This window comes from Nesoenas mayeri (genome assembly GCF_963082525.1).
Source record: "Nesoenas mayeri genome assembly, chromosome: 1".
Taxonomy (NCBI): domain Eukaryota; kingdom Metazoa; phylum Chordata; class Aves; order Columbiformes; family Columbidae; genus Nesoenas; species Nesoenas mayeri.
This window is the reverse complement of record NC_137541.1, coordinates 91,897,183-91,916,190: the sequence shown is the minus strand read 5'-3', so window position 1 is coordinate 91,916,190 and position 19,008 is coordinate 91,897,183.

The following is a 19,008-nucleotide window of genomic DNA, read 5'->3' as shown; positions in this document are numbered from 1 at the left end:
TTGTGTCTTGAAATGCCTTCCCAATGAAATATTACAGTTTTTGCATTGTCTTCTTTTTGTCATGCTTGTGAGTAACCCCTCACCTGATGATTGCTTGCTTCTACACAGCTATATTCTTGAGAAATGATTGCCCGAGTCAGGAGAAAGGTCACAAAAAGCCTGACCTGCCTCTTCCACAGCAGACAGCAGATAATGTGATCCTGGTAAAGGATATCTCTGATCCTAACAAGCTGTCCAATTTAGCAGAGGTACTTCCAGATGCAGTGTCTGGAAACTTAGGAAATGCAAGTTCAAACTTGAAATTTGGTGAGAATTTTTAATGCTGCGTATAAGTAACTACCAAAAGAATCTTCCTGTATGCTTAGTTTATCCAGTTTAGCTTGACTTCATAATTTCTTAACAAATTTTCTATAGTCTAACTAGAATTATCATCTTGAAACAAGAGCTTCTGGTGTTTCATCAGTGCCTGAGGTGATACTCACAGTTAGATTAGACAACCATAACAGTCTGTCCTGGCCTTGAAATGGCTAGGCATTTTTCCATCCAGTCATTCTCACTAGGTGAAAAGCTGCCTCTAGCTGGGGGTAGTAACAGCTCTTCATTGAAGTGAACGGAGAGGTCTATCTGTGGTGATCGGCAGGAGAGGGTATGTTCAGTGGTCAGCCCCAGCAGGCTTCAGACCTGCAGGACATGTCCTAATGTGCACCAAAGCCATCCTACTGCTATAGGCTGAATAAATCAATGCGGATAATTAGCCATTGCATCAAACATCAGAAGCAAGCAAATAAGAAGAAAGATGCTTCAGGTTTTTGTTTTCCCTGCTGTCACAGGAAAAGTGCTTGGAATTGTTGATTTCTTAAAATGCTCAAGGGAGAAATGACACTTGTTTCTTTTTCTGAAAAATAACATGTAAGCATAGCAAATGTCTTGTTTTGCTTTGAAAATACAAGTTGCATCTAAACTATTACACCTTGCAGCACATGTAAAGGCAGGCATACAGAAAAAAGAAAATCTGTTGGCAAGGCTAGCTGCCCTGAAAAGTGGATATGAGGGACACTTGAAAGTAACCCTGGGCAAGGTATACAGAGGGCTCTGCATGTCTAGACTCGATGGCGGTTGGGCCATTCAGCTACAGTATTGGACTTGCATCAGGTATATAGAGGTCTGTCTGCTCAGTCTCAAGTGGCGTAAAATTGCAGTTTGAGAAACTATTTTAGGAGAGACTCACAGCTGTCAGGTAATCCCATGATGTAACCACCTGGCAGAGAGTGCTGTGCAGGTTGCAGCTCATACTCAGGGTTTGTTTTTCTATCTAGACCACCCTAAGAGCTAAATCCCTTAGAAGCAAGGAGGTTTACCTGCTTGAAAGCATATGCATTGTCAGTAAGTCTTGCCCTCAGATGCTAAAGAAGGTGTGTGCCAGTCATGTCCATGGGCTTGTCAGGTTTCAGGATGGAGCAGCTGAGCTGTTGAGGTTTGTTAACCTCTTGGCGTCAAAATAGTAAACTACACATGTTCAGCAAGAAACCGCAAGCACTTTGCCTTAACTCAGCGGGATGAGTGTGCTGAGCAAGGGACATTGGTGAGATGCGTGCACGGACCTTATCTCAGCAAGCAGAAGCGCTGAGCCAATAACGACGCGATGACTTTGGCATCAGACTAACAAGCCAGACGTGCTGATGCTGGCATTCTCAGATTTCGGCTCCTGGACATCGGGCCAGTGCACTGGAGACACTGAGCCTGTAATATCACAGTACCTAATGACTTGGCATCGCCTCCTCAAGCAAGAGCTGTCATGCTAATAACCACAGGGGCTCAGCCTGCCACTTAGCCGAAGACCTATTAATTAGTGGTGCTAAGCCAGGAACAGCAGAAAGTCCTGCAAAATTCATATTGATGTCAGCTCTGAAAGAGTTTTGCCTCTATTAAGGAGATTAATAGTCACAGTATAGAAAGTGAAAACCTGCTGTTACATCTCCTGGTTTGCCTGTGTGTTGCACCCCTCAGTCTTCCATGTGACAGTATAAGAGCCGTCATCTGTTTTTTGGAGGCTAAAGGAGTTTGGTTTACTCTTTTTTATATAACCCTTTTTTCAGCCTCCTCTTCTTACATCTAAAATTAATGCAGCTTCTGAATTTGCATCAGACAGAAGCATAGAGAGCATCCAAGGGAAAAGAGTGGTGCGTGAGGCTGAATCTAGAAGACCTTAGAGAAATTCACTGTCAGATTGGAGCAAAGAAAAAAAAAAAAGAACTATCTTTTCTGTGTTCAAGGAGTTTTTTACAAATGTCTGTGAGACTCTTCTGTTTTCTAGATGGGAAACAATGAAAATGGGGCAGGGGGGCAGGGAAGAGGGAAAAAAAAAAAAAAAGAAACAGAAACAAAAAAATGATTATGTTTCTCAAATTACTTATTTCTAAAGTAAAATGTATTTCGTCTTCTCCAGTAGAAACCAAGGGAGTAGAGAAGGTGACATCTTTTCCCCCCATTTTCCACAAGTTTCAGTCTCTTCCCATGTCTAGTAAATGTTTCTACAAGTCTGTAAAAAGACATTTGGGAGGCTCCCAGGCTATCAGTATTCAATTAGCATTTAGTACTACAGTCTTCTCTTTGCAAATTAAAAACTATGCAGTTTCCATAGTGACCTAAACAAGATGAGAATCTGAGTGAAGAGTAGCTGACATAAGTTAAGACAGGCAGAGAGCAATGTAAATATTTTAAATTAGTTTAGGGTTTTTTTTGTTCATTTGTTGATTCTCCCAAGGAGTATTTTGAGCAGCAAACTGCAATCCTGACTCGGAAGATCTCTGGCAGTGATAGGCCAGATCGATCCTGGTGCGAAACGGGTTTGGGTGCTCTTCAATGTTCTCTGTTAATGCTTCAAAGTAGTAAATGGCCAGGAAACTATGTTGTTTGTTATTGGCTATCTATGTAGCTTCACCAGTTCTTTTTCCTTATGACATTACAGCTTAAACATTTGCATTTCTATGATCTGTATCTTTCTCTGAAATTTGAGTGACAAATGAGGCTCCCTGCAATGAGTCCACCACAGCAAGAGATGCTGGTTTTACTACAGAAAAAAAACATCCAGCACAAAATCATGTTCTTCCACAAAGTTCCTTGAGCTCTGCTTTTAAACTGAATTTTGTTTAGGTAACAATAAGCCATCTTCATGTTTTGTTTTTTTTGGTTTTTGTTTGTCTGTTTGTTTTAATGAGGGGCTGGGAGAGCGTGCCTAGACATTTGGGGTGGGCAAGGAGTGCTGAGTTTTGGTAGGTAAGCAGATGGTTTTATGCAATGTGACATTTAATTTGCAGTCTATAACATGTTTGTGCAGGGCTCAGATCAATTGATTTCCCTTTAGAAATTGGAAAATCATTACTAACATTTGGTTGTTTGTGCAGATGGAGCATCAGTGAGACAAAATATACATGTTCTCTATTGTTTTTGTGAAGGTCAACCATAGATATAAACCTGAGCTTAGAGAAATTTCCCCAAAAACACTGGCATCATGCTCCCCTTTCTTAGGCTGGTGCCCTTAAGGCTCAGTACAAGCTCATGATGGACAGGGCGCTTCTCAGTCACAAGAAAACCCTGAACTGGCTGTAGAAATTTCCTAGCCTTTAAGACTGGTATTTCTCATCCTTTCTAAAGTGTTTTGTTTTAAAATGAGAGTTAGAGGAAAGAAGAAATTCCCAAATCATGGCCTTTCAATCCACAAAATTTGCAGTTGCTGGTGTGGGTTGCCTGCAGCGGGTTCCTCCACACTACCTTGTGCTTAAAGCCAAAGGGTCTGAGCACAGAGGGTGATTCTTCTTCTCTGCCAACTGTTCTGTTCCCTACTGCTGTTTAGCTGAGTGCCAAACCATGTGCTTAGAGGCCCTCATCAGGATTTTTGCCCCCCATTAAGCCAAGTCAGTGCATGTGTTGGATTCCTGCATATCTAGCACAGCTACCAGTACCTGAGTTACCCATCAGAGTAACAAGTTCAGTAAGATAGGCTTTTTGTGTCGCTGCAGCAGAGGCATGTCTGTAATAGATGATTCTCTCCTCTGCATCTGGTGGAATGAGGCAATTCCGCCACCCCACTCCCCACCAAAAAAAAAAAAAAAAAAGGCAACATGTACTATAATATCTTATGTACATTTCTATTGCTCTGACACATCCATGACAGCATTCTGCATGAGATTCTATATGGTGTGGATAATAAGACAAATTAAGTATTCCAGCTGCAAAAACATAGTGTGCAGAGAATGATGTGCAGTTCAGCTGCAAAAATAAAAATATGGTATTTGTGTGACATTCTCTTCAACCCTCTTCCCCTAAGAATTCTCCTGTCTAGGGTCAGCGTGGAAAAGACAGCCATTGCCAACATGGTGCAGTCCATTTACTTGGGAATCGGAATACTTGCCTTTTTGCAGTTGCCAGTTGGGTGCTCTTAGCAAATATTAAAGTCAAATTAAAAAAGGCACTGTCAAAATCCAAAATAAGTTAGTAGAGAGAAACACAGCTTGGTTTGTTGGGGATTTTTGTGTGAGAGAGAGTAAAAATAAATATCCTTTTGAACTCATTCAGTTTCCATTAAAGGGGTGCTTCCACAGTTTAGAACAGTTAACAGAAGTCTTTCCATTTGGATCCATTTCAAATTCAAGCATACATTTTATTTGTTTTTTTTTATTTCTGTAATTATCATCACTGTCTTCATCTTTCATCCTGGTAGATTCACCAAATGGCAAAGCTCCCTATAGGAGAAATTCATTCATCCCGTGCTAATTTGGCAGGTGTGTATATACAACTGTGATTACATACTTGCACCACTCAGAGGTGAGCAGCGAATTAAAACTTCCTGTGAGAACCACCTTGGTCATTTCCTTTTTTTCTTATTGCCGCTGCTGCTGGTAGCTGGCTGTGTGTCTCTGCAGGCTCCTATGCTGGCACCATATGTGACTGGATGCTTTAAAAACTATTTAAAAAGGTGTTCTCATAAGTGACAGGAAAATCCCTGAATTGCCTAGTTCTGTATTCAATCAAGGTTTAGGAGGTTTTTTACTATTCCTATATAATAATAAAAACAGCTTTAAGGATGCAGACTCAAAGTCTCAGCTGGTAGGATTAGGCAGAAAGTCCTGTTGCAGCAAATTTACTGAAAGAAGCAACTGAGATTTTGTGTAGTTTAAATTTTCCCTAATCCAACACATCTTGTATTGTATTCAAAGCATAGCTTCATAGTGTGATTCTCAGCTAGTGTGCATAATTCGTTTACTAATGCAAATGGAAAGGTCCAGGCAACAGCTCTTATTAAAAAAAATTTAAAAAAAACCCTGCAGAAAACCTCAGGTTCTTAGCTGAATGGTTAAATGGTTGAAAATTCACAGCCCTGTACTTGTTTTTTTTTACATGCACATCAACCTATTGTCTGTTCTAAGACAAACCTCTCCGTTTCATTATGCTCAGAGGTGGCTACTTGCCTATGGTTCATGCTCTGATCATCCAGCCTCATCGATATCATTTGATCTATTTTTTTTTTTTTTAACTGTTATGTACTCACAGCTCAAATCTACCTCAACTGTACAGTAGCCAGGAAATCACAAAACTCTCTTACTAGAACTCTGGAATTAATATTTTGCTAACAGTAATAACAGAGGAGCCATGGCCAGAATGGCTGCGTAGACCAAGCTACGGCCTGATTTTTTGCATCCTGTAAAGACGATGCTCACAAGTCAAGGGTGGGCTGCCTTTGAGGGAGGGTATGAGAGAAGTATGCACTGTTGCACTGCCTTTGTCCATAGTGATCAGTGTTATTTTATGGCCTAAGGTCAAGGGAATTAGGGAAAATTCAAAACCAGATGAGAAGCTAATTAAACATGCTAACAGGTTCACCAAGAGTTGATTTTGATTATGGACCATGGGACAAGCAGAGAGTAGACGGTTGTGGTCCATTCCAAAATTCAGATTTTCAAGAAAGCCAGACCACAGTGACTGATTTGATACTGAAACTTGCAGAGAAGAGGGAAAATGGTGTCTTGCTGGAACTGCTATTACCGTTAGCTGTAAATGTTGGGATGAAAAGCATGTTTTTTAGAAGTTTGCAAACGTTAGGAACAACCGGGTTCTCCTTAGTGATGGATGAGACAACTGATGCAGCATTCATGGTATCTGCTGTGTAAACAAATGCATTTCAGATGGCTTTGGGCTTACATGGCAGTGTCTCCTAGTGCTTCAGAAGAAAGCTAGGAGTGCTGCTTCAAGAGATATTACCAAGTGGCTTCTAACTTCTCTGCCAAACCAGCCATCCCTGCTGACATCTTGGCCAGGAAGGGTCTCCCGTGTGACAGGAGCGAGCATCAGGAGCTGAGCTCTGTGTGGCTCCAGGCAAGCCCTGCTCCACTTTGTTCCTGAAAGCTCTTCAGCAGGAGAAGCAGGGGAGCCACTGGTTAAACCACCCTGCAGAGCCTATAGTTCAGTCTGGGGGTCTGCTGGGGTTTGGCTTTTCCTGTTCCCTACTTAAAGTGATTCTGCTGCAGCTGTGATAGTTAATAAAGTGCTGAAAATGGAGCTGTTATTCAGCATAGAGGGGGAAGTTTTCCTTCTCCTGGCTTACCACAGGCTCCACAAGCCATTCAGATGGGTCACAGGGGAGGATTTGGCTGTTAGCTCAAGAAGCACCATAGTCTGATGAGCAAAGCTTGGGAGTTTCATAAACAAACATCTAGGCAGCTGCATCCCACCCAGGTTGGTGATGGGAGGACAAGCTGTTAGTTGTGTGAGATGTGGCTGAAGGTCTCCTCAGTTACTGCTCTCCTGGCTTTCCTCTGCAACAAGTGGAACTGCAGGCATTCTCCTACATGCAAAAAGGGACTTTCAATTTAGGATAAAGCCGTTTGCTTTGCTTTGCGTTTGTCAACAAAAGTGTTGACATCTGTCTTGTTTTGGTTTATTGCACGTAAATCACAGCTGTAGACATTCTCCAAACTAGTTGTTGCTCGCAAATAAACACAGACATGTAAGACATTTGCTAGCATGTTTACTTTTCCAGTATGAAACTAATGAGTGACATCATTCTTTAGCAGCTGTCTTGGTGGTGTAGCCCTCCCCTGCAAGAATTGTGTCCTGAAAATGAAAAAAAAAAAAAAAAGATTAATCAAAAAACAGTAGAATGATAGCAAACATATAAGTATCGTTGGATCATTAATTGAAATAATAAATTACTTATTTCAGCAAGATCACGAGTGAATCTGAATCCTGGACTTCCGGTCCTATACAAAGAGCCCTGAGAGTGTTTACTTAAGTGGGAAACATTCTCTGCAAGGAAATGGTTAAATAGAGACCTCAGGAATTCAAAGCTAAGGTCCTGCAAAAGAAATACTAAAACTCAAGTGCCATGCCCTTAATTTATGTACACCATTGGTTACAACTTATATCCATCAAAGACCTACCTCTTGATGCTTGTTCAACATTATTTGATCTCCTTGAGCTTACAAAAATTGATCTTGTTTGATTTTAATCTGTAGGAGCTTCTGTCTTCAAGCTCTAATGACTTAAAACTTAACTTAAAACTGCTTTGTCTGTTATCACTGATGGTTCTGGAGAACCAATTCTCCGAAGACATTTTATAGCAGCAGCAATCAGTGGAGGCCAACTCTTTTATTTGCCAATACCTTCAGCAGTGTTTATGTGAGTTAAGTAACAATAATATTCTTCAATATGTATGTTTCCTGCATCTGTGAGATAAGTTTTGCCAAATAAATGAAAGAAGAAAGTATGTCCAGAATGTACAAGTGAGGTATGATGTGCGATTTACAGCATGCTCCAGAGGCAACTTGTCAATAGAATTGCTTCTCTCTCAGCAGCATCTGGTGGAGGTGCAGACAGAAAATCCCAAAGAAACACCAGTGATGCTTAAAAAAATGACAAAGTAATTTTCAAGTTATTTTCAAAGGAGGTATCTACTTCCTTCATGGTATGACAATAAAGCTGTCACAGATTTGGGCAGGCAGTTAGCCCCAGAACACAGTCCTTCTGACCTCAGTGTTAGTATAAGTCAGATACAAAAGTTGTAGATAAATATCTCAGAGAACCTTAGAGATGAGATGGTCTGCTGTGTTTGTCAAAGACTGAGCAAAATTTTGCTTAAAGTTACATTTTTTGGAATTTAGAGATAGTACTAAACACAGTGAGTGGGATACTCGGTTCTCACAACACACTGGGGTACCACTAGACCTGTTGTGAAAGCTGAGGTACATAACATGGTCTATGCTTAAGGGACATCCACTGAAAAGGTTTGGCTTTAACCCTGCAACAATATTGTTAACTTCAGAGAACGTTGCATTATTTGTTTATTTCAGTGGGAGCAGGATGAGCCCAAAAAGAGCCCTTGGGCACATGAGTGCAGATCAGTTTATTTCCTGTGAGTTCATCTTCGGTACCTCTGTCTATCTATCTTTCAAAGTCATGTGCTTCCAAAATGGGACAGAGGGCAGGTTATTTTGTTTTCATTGATTTGGTGGCAGTTTTTTTGTTTTGTGTGGATTTCTGTGGTTTGTTTTGGGTTTGTTTGTTTGTTGGCTTTTTGGGGGGGAGGTGTTGTTTTGTTGTGGGTTTTTTTCCTCACTTTTGACAGGGGAAACACTTTTTTTCATCCACTATTTGCGGATGTGTCTGTAGGAATGAACCACCACAGAGACACTTTGAAAGGGCTTCAGTTTAGTGATAGTTCGGTACCAGATTCTAACTGGTTATGACAACTCCCAGGGAGATTTTCAAACCTCATTTTCCCTGGTTTTAATCCAACCCCTGTTAACAATGTCCATGAGATGATATTGTTACCTATGAGGAAGCTTGTGTAAAATGAACTGGTGTTACAGTACAGTTTCTAGTAGACCACATCACGCTGGGAATATGAACAGAATCTGTGTCCCAAAAGCCTTTTCACTGTGCGGAGGGCTGACTCAATCTGGTTGACTGCTTCTGGTTTCCTTGCTGTAAGTGACCCCACCTGTAATTACTCAAAACGGCTGTGTATCTAGAGTGCCTAGTTGGGTATCATTTGACAGGACAAAACATGTATTAAAAAATAAAAATTAAAAAAAAAAAAAGCCTGTGACAAATAATCTGATGCTTACATTGGTATGAAATTTCTTTGCACATTTCAGCAGTGCTCTGTTTTGCAGCACTGGAACAATTTAAGTCCTCAACAAATTTAGAGCCTTAAAAGGGACACAGCAAATGTTAACCAAACTTCTTTCCCCACGCCTCCAGGGCATTGATTTTAAACATCTAAGCTCCACTAGCCTTTGGATTTCCAGTTTTAGGCAGGAAGTTTATCAGAAAGGAAATACACATGCTGCAGGAAAATAGAGGCCTCTGGTACTTTCCAAGTCAGCATTTACGTGACTCGGGTTCATTTTGAGAAGAATAATTTATAGCGGTGTGAATAAATATTAGCAGTGAGTTCTAACTGTCCAAACACGATACATAATACCCTGGGAAAATTTCCTCTACTGTGTGCTAATGACTGATTGCTGGCTTTTATGTTGTAAGTGACTGTAACGAGTAAATCATTTGAAAATAACTGACATACTCAGGTTTGTTTAAGCAGTACTTGTCAAACTGCATCTTCAAGCCAATCTGAGATATGAGTTCAGTTTACTGCTGCAATCAGTGTGGTCTCTTTGCCTGCATTTGTAAGCAACCATGCAGGATCAGCTGCTGAACATCATATAAAAAAAAAAAAAAAGGTTTAGTGTGATTTGCATTGCACAAAATTGGCATTATATCAGTGTCCCTTCTCATTGAAATAAATACATTTAGATATTGAGTAGGTGCTTAACTCATTTGAGAAGATCATCCTCAGGCTAATTTTAAGAGCCACAGTGAAAATGTATTCCTTCACGTGTTCAATTTGTGTGGTGAGAAACATTTTCAAGCTGTTGTTAATCACACCTTGTGACTGCTCCTCTAGCTGTACCCATGGTGTGTAAAGCTTCCTTTTTTCTTTCTCATATTGCAGCTTTACTGAAATGGCTTTTTCTATTACTTTTTTAGTCATCCAAGAGGAGATTGTTGTATGTGTCTCTCTTTGTCTAATGTTGCTTCTTACTTATGTGAGAAAATATTGAAATTTTATCATGAAAGAAAGCTATGTAAAATGTTGCTTTGCTTGTCAATTGCATCTCTTTGTTGGTGTTAGCAAGAGATGTTAGGACCAGTTTCTCACTCTCTTGCAAAAGAAACCAAGCGCTTGGGCAAGTTGATATCTAGACATTGCAAATTTTCCCCTGAGTGCTGAGGCTTATATTTCTTGTGCTGGTTTTCTGCACAAACAGGGTTTTCTGAGGGTTGGTGATTTTTTTTTCATAGAAAAACAAGCAGAAAGAAAGAAAATATTGAAAAAATGTAGTCACACAATTTACAGGAGCAATAAAAATTTCTCTACTTTCTACCTAATTTCTTATCCCAGATGACAGTTAACACATTCATCTGTCTTGAATTTCTCTTTGGCTGTCCTCATTGTAATATCCAGGTGCTGAGGTTTACTGTTAAACAGAACAATGTAGGAAGGAAGTCTTGGCCCTGTTGATTTCTGGCTTTGACTAGGACACAATTCATTTAAATGTCACAAATGAGATTAATTTTTTTCATTTCTTCCAACTGCCTGAGAGTACAGGTTTGGGTTTTGAATTGCTTCATGTGAACATCTGCACTTAAATGTCTTAAGAACCCAAACCTGATTCATGGGGGCTACCAAAATCTCACCCAGGTATTATAATGGGTATGGGTCACTGCTGATTTGAGCCAGTCTTGAAGTGGTGACATGGATTTCAAAGGTTTCATCTCTTATTTCCAGTTTGTTGAGCCTGACAGTTAATTTTCTCAGCATTCATACTAGTCAGATCAGATCTTTTTCCCTTTAATTTGCCTTACTTTCTTTTGCATATCTTCATGGAAAGGTGAACCTGTCCATTGAATCAAAGGGTGAAACTACTCCACTGATACAGGATAAGTGTTTGTATCATGGAAGATCGTTTTACTCTGTTTTAATTTCTCACTAAGTATTCACATAGTTTTTAATAATGTTTTGTGTTGCGGGATGGCTCTCTGTCTGCATTTGTGCTCAACTCTGATTACTTTGGATCCAATGCACTCATCCAAATTGAGTATTCAGTGAGCAATTCTCAGTCATATGCATAGCTTCTTACCATCTGGCATCTCTATGGCTACTACTGGCCCAATGCAGTTTCCATGGTAGTCAATGGAAATTTTTGAGGCTGACTTCACAAAGCAATACATACAACACAGGAGAGAAAATATGTTAATCTTGAAAAGGTACTAACAGAGCACGTCACTGAAGAATACATTTTCTTTGTTTTACCCTATTTATGTTGCAGGGAAAATGCAATGCCCGCCTGACAGATGAGGACCACTGACCCCAGATTCATCTGATATTGTTAAAGGGATGGAGAATTGTAAAACTGAGCCTTCTAAGCACCAAGTAAGCAGCCTAATTCCGCTGCTGTCGTTGAGAAAAGAGCTGTGGGGTAAAAGCAATTATAAATTGAGGTTGAAATCAGATAACAAAGCATATTTACAGATTTAGAAAAAAAGGTACCTCCCTTAACAGTTTTTTGCTGTTATGAAAAATAATTCCCTCTAAGTCCTACTATGGTTATGTTTGTTTTAACAAAGGTATATGTGTGCTTGATATCTGATTAATACAAGTCCTCCGTTGTTGCTATAGCTTTTTCAGGAATCAGAGAATTAAAAGATCACATTGAACAAGGTTCTCAAATTAGTTCAATTACTGTAATCAGGGACAGAATCTTGATTGTATCTCTGTCATTTGCTTCACGTGCCTCTAATACAATGGTAATAGGAGAGCTAGCAGTTTCCATCCCTTTGACCCTCTTATGAGTGGGACCAGAACCTCACCAGGAGGAAGGAAGCTACACTATTTGAAAGTGATTTTCATTTAGACTTTCTAACTATTGTATTTTTCTCTTCTCTTCAGTTTATTCCTTTTCTTTGTGTTAAAAATCACTCGACCTCCTCTGGAGAGATTTTCCCTGTCCCATGCCCTCTTTACTCCCAGCTTCCCTGACCCTCTTTTTACCTTTCTTTTCACACGGTACACAATTTGGGTTGTTTTCAAACAAATCTGAACTTTTACTTTGTTCTGATTTTATTTGTGGCCTGAAAAACAAAGCACATTAACTTGAAACAGACACTGAATTGCCTATGGGGGTAACTTGCAAAGTACTGATGCTTGGAAGGTTCCCAAAAGAAAACAAAGCCCAGCAGTCTTGCCTTGTTTGTAGAGCTGATGGGAGATCATTGACTCCTAAACCTTTGCCATCTCCTTCCAACCAGCCCCCTAAAATAACAAATACATGGGCTATGTCAAACAGTTATGGTCTTCTGAATCATGAGCCAGACATAAGAGTGACATTTAGACTGTTCCTGCACATATAAACATTAGTAGCATAGTTTTGGGGCAGCTCTGTCACGCATAGCAAAGTTGTGCTGATTTACTCCCGCTGAGAATCTGGCCTGATGTCCCATATTGAACAATTGAAATGATGGATCTAGAAAACAAAGTTCACTCCATGTGGCATGAAGTACCTCTTTGGTGGTTTTGTTTATTGCTTTCTGATGATATGCCAGGCAGTCTACAAGCAGGGAACCCATTTTCACAAGCCTGAAGTCTAATTTAGAAAGTAAAGCTGACAGGCAACGAGACCAAAGACCCGGCTAAGGAGAAGAGTGGGACTTTGTAGTTGTGAGATACCCACACCTCAGTGGCTCAGAGAACGTGTGATTTGGATCAGCTATGTAGCAAATGCCGGCCATTCATGACACTTCAGCGTTCATTTAGCTGACAGAAGTTAAATATTTTCTCTACGCTTGTGCAAAAAAAAAAAAAAAAAAAGAGGCATTAACACAGGCAAATTCTGCAGTCACGAAAGTGAAAATTTGGTAGTGAAATTTCATTTTGTTGCTAAAGAGGCCGGACATTTTTACCCATATTGTGGAGAAATGCCACTCTTCATTGAAGCTATGTCATACATATAGTTTCAAAGTTTAAACAGGAAAAATTTTGCAACCTTAAGTGTTCCCAGCTTGAAATAGCAGAGAGACAACAGAGAAGGAAGAAGGCACATCTAAATACAACTTTGGCAAAGGCAGAAAGGAGGGGTTTTTTTTCTCCTGATCAAATGGAAACATGAATAGGGTTACTATCAGAAATGCTACTTATTTGTATATCGATTTCAGAAACAGCAGTAGCATTTCTGATGTAACCACTGGTAGGATGTGGAGATGTACCTTATGCCTTCATAGAAAAAAAAAAAAGTGGTAGTGTGGATTCTTCCTGCTTTCAGTAGGATTATTTGCCACAGTCTAAACCTGTGTGTTTGCTCACCAGGCTTGACTGCCTTACCTTGACCAATGATTATGATTCATGCTCATCACATAGCACTGCACAGTGTCATGCAACCAGTGTCTACTGTGCCAGGAGTGTCAAGCCTTCAAACAGCAAAGGTTCTTCTTCAAGCACTGGCATGTGTTTGAAGGGCTAAATGCCAAAGGTACAGTGCATATTAATTTGATTTGGTGCCTGCCAGTCATACAAATTAGTCGGGATCTTGATCACAGAATACTTTTTTTTTGTTGATTCACCCTTCATGCTTACCCAAGATATGCTTGTACTTCTTTGTTTGGCTTGCCTTAGCCTGCCTTCCTCCCCTCTCTCTTTTACTTTCTTGTTCTTTGGACACAATAATTTCACCTGTATAGACATAAATACTCATCTAAAGAAAATAACATGTAATAAATAGCCATACTAAAAGAAGAAATGGTTTGTTATCTCTCACCTCTTGTGCACAATGGATGACTTTTTGGCAAGAAATGCGACACGGAACACCTCATTTCTCTCATGCAGTACCATGGCTCCCTGGGGTGACTCCAAAGCAGGCAATGGAGTTACACTCTTGTAAACACTGACGGGTGAAGCGAGACACCAGCCCTGCAAATTTCCTCTCTCACAGCACCCTCTCTTCCACTGCATTATGCAAATGTATTACGCATGTTCACTGCTCTCAGCATTTCTTTTTCAGGCCCCATCTATATAGAATTACTGAAGTCATCTAGGTAATAACTTGAAAGAAAATAGACTCATTCAATGAAAGATTTTGAAATTGCAATCAGCCCTTGAAAGAGGGAATGAAATCAGGGACAAGTAACAGATGGTGGTGGTCGCTAATCTTTCAGCCTATTATTTTACCATATGGGGGTCTATGCCACAGACTTTCATGCTGAAAATAAAAGAGAAATTAATCATTGTGTGACAATATATTAGTTAAATAGCTCTGTTGCAGTGATACTTGCCTCTATCTAGAAACCATATGCAAGAGTATAGGCTCCAAAACAAGATACAGCTGCATGTAGGCTGTTTTTGTGGTGACAGACATCATATGACTTCAGAGGAAAAAGAGGTATACCATTTAGTTTACACATAGAAAATGAATTTTCTGGCTATGCTAAGGAGTTTGTGAAAGGAAACCTACATACAAACACCCGATGGACTCTAATAGGAAATTATACCTTCTCTGTGGAATTGAATAGAGAATTACATCACATGCATGGGACTCTATAGGATGGTTAAAAAGGGAAATTATTTCTTTCTATATTGTGCTGGCAGTCTCCTAACTGGCCTTTCTCCACTGGAGGCAGGAGTGCTTTAGTATCTGCAGGCTTTTGTAAGTCACTTCTATTCGACTATAGTAAACATCTATAAATTTATGTATTAATTTCCTATCAAACTTCACAAGATTTTTCTACAAGAGGAACACCCAAAGAGCAGTTGTATTTATTCTGTTTCTCTTGTAAATGTTTCCTTAAAATGTTATCAAAGTAAGATCAGTTCTCCATCAGTAAAACAGAACTCAGGTACTAAACTTCTAGTTAACTTTCCTGCTGGCTATTTTCTCTGTGGCTAAAAGTAGTAAGGAGAAGGACCAGCTCTAAACCATTCCTGGCTCCATCTGATTACCAGACAGTGTTCCAGAACTCACTCATTCAGGCTTAACATGGTTGTTTTAGCCATATTAAAATTGATTTTAAAACAAATATTGGGCAGTACAGGTTCATGTACTGTCATTAAAAGAGAGAAGATAGGATAGATGGTCCATCTTGAGCCTGCTTCAAGTCACACGGCCATACTCATGCAACAGCACACAGAGAAAAACTCTGAGATCAGGAATTGCTGTAGCCATCCACTAAGTGATCTGATCAGTTAGTTGACTCAAGCAGAGCAAACCGTTCTTGCATGAATAAGAGAAGGAAAAGGTATTCCTATCCTGTAGACTCTAGTGTTATGATTGCTGAGAAGCAAAATCTCCTTCATGTTTTATTCTTATTGTAATGACATTGATTTGGCTGATAAAAGGAAGTAGATTTTGTACCATATTCTTAAAACAAAACTCAGGTCTGTAACAAAAGCCAGAACCACATTAATGCACTACATAAGAGCTTGAGCTCTCATTTTGCACCATTTGGGCTCAGCCTAACCATGGTTAATGCTCTGAAATGCCAAGGGCTTTTTGGGAGATGCTGCCAAGGCCAGGCTCACAACTGCACTATAAATATAAATAACTGTCATTAGTGGTTTGGAGATGCATGTCTATGTAATGGGGTAGGGGCAATAAGAAAGCTAGAGGTCAAAAGTAAGTCATGAAATTTTGAGAGGCTAAAGAAAAGTAGAGGTGAAGGTTGCATCTCTGATTTTTTTTCCTTTTGTATCTTTGATTCCATCTTTGCAGAAAGGGCATTTTCCTGTGTGTGCACAGTAGGAAAGAAATATGCACAATCTGACAATATATTTCATGCATGAAGTGCTGACAAAATTAATTTGGGGTTCTATCACAATTTACAGTGCTGCAACTGGCCTCAGTGAACAGTTCCCCTAGAATTCCTGTGCCTCTACCTACCCTTTTTATCCAGCCAGCCAGAGGATACGTTTTAACCCAAAATCCTCTGAGTAGAAGGAAAAGCCCAAATAATAAAAACCCTCTCATACCTAAAAAAAAAAAAAAAAAAAAAAAAAAAAAAAAAATCCTTATAAAAACATTGTTCAAATTAGCCTGATGTTGTGGTTAGTGGTTAAAGCAATCATTGTTATACCTTCTTTTCATTTAACTTTCTTTTAACATTTGTCCCTGAGTGACACAGTCTGTTTTATCAGACTTCATGTTACTAATCAAGGTATAGACCAAGCCTCTGACACTGCCTTTCAAATTAAGGATGGAGTTGAACCATAAAATGGCTCCAATTAAAATAGTTTGCGACAGAAAGTCTAAGATGAATCTGAGGGGGGTTTTAGGGTTGCTTTTTTCTTGTTGTTCCATTCACCAGATTAGTGTACTCTTTGTTTGATTTGTATTGAACTTCTTTGTTACCTCTATTCTCCTTTTCAAACATCAGTAATAATATTACTCTGTGAATTCAGGTAGAGATGTAAGTATTTATTTCATAATAATAATAAACACCAAACCTGATAAATAAACATAAAATACAAGGCTTCTTTCAGTTTAGGAAGGGAGAAAATTTTAGTTAGAAGAAACCATCTGTTTAGTACTCATCAACTTTTTATGGACAGTTATATTGAACTATTTAAAACCATGGTATCACACAGGAAGTCTGATCTGCTGATCAGATTAGTGATGTATTTCATTTCCCAATGGGACACTCAAACATTAATGTAAATATTTTCCTTGTCTTTTTTTCAGGTCTTGGTCATACGAACACAAATTTAGAAAGTGTCTGTAGTGTTGCATTGAACCTTCTTCCTGGTTCCTACAGAGCAGTGAGGAAAGAAGAATAAATATGTTCACTTAACAGAAGAGATGAATTTTGCTCACATTTCAGTATAAGTCTGCTTATTGTGTTCCTGAAGCATACTGAAAAGGCAAAAGTTGACATTATAGTCTTACCACCAAAACAGACTGATTCATGGTTTATATGCAGCTAATTGCTTGCTACTTAACCCACTTTTAGCTACGTCCCCATAAGCAGGCTGTTCCAGTCTTTAAATGTATTCAAGTCAGTTGAGGAATATTAATTTGTTCCTCTACCCAGAAGGGTGCCCGATTGTTGGGTCAGCTATTAAAAAAGGGAAAATAGTCATTTGCACCAGGCGGCTTGCTTTCTTTCATTTGATCAGATTACAAATGATTATTCAAAACTAAAGACTTCTTACAAGCAGGCAGTTCCCTCTATTTGAGGAAAGTCTACATTATTTAATTCACTGTGTGCCTTTTGTGAAGTACAGTTTGGCAGTATTATGTATTATTTATTCAGTAGCTGCTCCTGAATGAATTAACTCATATTCTGCTTTAATTTGTACCATCAGGGCTTGTAGTCCAAACAGGAACATACAGCTCCTATACTATTTAGGTAAGGAAAGTTTATTACTTTACATTCATAGAGCCCTGGTTCTCCTGAGCCCTATAATCACAAAGGTCTTTTACTAGCATGACCAGGAAGTGAACTCACATCCATTTCTCAAGGAATCCACAGTCTTGAAGCTTGAACATGAAATTATAGCTTCTGCAGCTCTATAAGAATATACTGTGACTTTCTTTCTGTTGTACAACAATGTATTTTAAAGCCATTATGGACAGTTCGGCAGCTGCTAGAAATCAGTGTATAGCTCTCAAAGTCAAATGAGCTTCACTTGTTAGCAGTTTGCTGAGGACTTGGCCTCTTCTGATTTCTGCAGAATTTTCCTGAATCAAAAATGGTTAAAAAAAACTGATGCTTCAGGTTGTACTTACTTGGTCAGCACTGCTAGCCTGGAATAATCACATTGCTAATATCTGAAGTTCTTCCGGAAGTACAGTAGTGACATCCAGAGAACAAGCCCATCATAGGTGACTTGGCTGCTCTCTAAAGAATCGGTATGCTTGTAAAACCCAACAGGTTGTGCTTCTCCTTGTGTGGAATAGTGCTGTCAGGAAGTCTGTTTGCCATCACTGAGCTACTTCCACCTCAATACAGGTCCTTGATTAAATCTCTCTGTGAAACTTTCCTCAGTTAAAGGTTCAAATACCTCTTAAGAATTTGAACTGGGCAGCTGATATGTAACTTGTCTCTACCAAGATGCAAGCCACAGGGCAAAGGCTCAAGATGTCTTTGCTTGCTTTCATCCTCCTACTCAAGGTTTGTGCATGGGCACAATCAGCATTTTTTCCTAATGAGGCTATAGCTGACCTGGAGCAAGGAAGCATGCTGGGTGGAAAGCCTGGCATCAGCACTCACACCCAGCACTGAGGCTGGCTTTGTGCACCGTGCTGTTTCGTAGAGTAGGAACATCACATTTTGAAAGTCCACGATCCCTCAGGGATTCTGACTCGTGTGGTGTGAAAATAAAAGATGAATTTTTGAATGTAGCGTGAGGGTCAGCTTCACAGTCCTGCATGAAGGTACTTCAGTAAATCAGAATGATTTCCAAGGGCCTCCAGCTGTGTTACAGCTCTTCTGTTCCTGCTCCTGGAATATTACCAGAGAAGAAGGCAGCAACTTACACAACGGCTGTGATCCTATAAATGTCGCTGGTCAGAATCCACCTACATGGAAGCACTTTTATGGTAGAGAACTTTGGCTTCTATATCAGTAGCCAAAATCTCTAGCACTCTCTGGATTGGCTTGGTGTGTTGTAATAGATAAGAAGAATGAGGGAAAGGTCTTGTTTGCCAAAAGACAGAACTTCTGTTGTTTCCTGTCTGAAATCATAAATTAATAGTTGCATGATAATTTAGGGGACTAATTCGGTATGATCTTTCTCTCCATTTACCTCACTGAACCCTGTTAATAACACCACAGACCTAAAACTTTCGTGCTTTAATGGGCAAAAGTTGCAAAAATCAACATGAGAAAAAAAAGGCAATTTTTCAATACAGTGATTTGCAGCAGCAATACCTTTCATCTATCTGTCTCTGTGTTAATGTATAATGT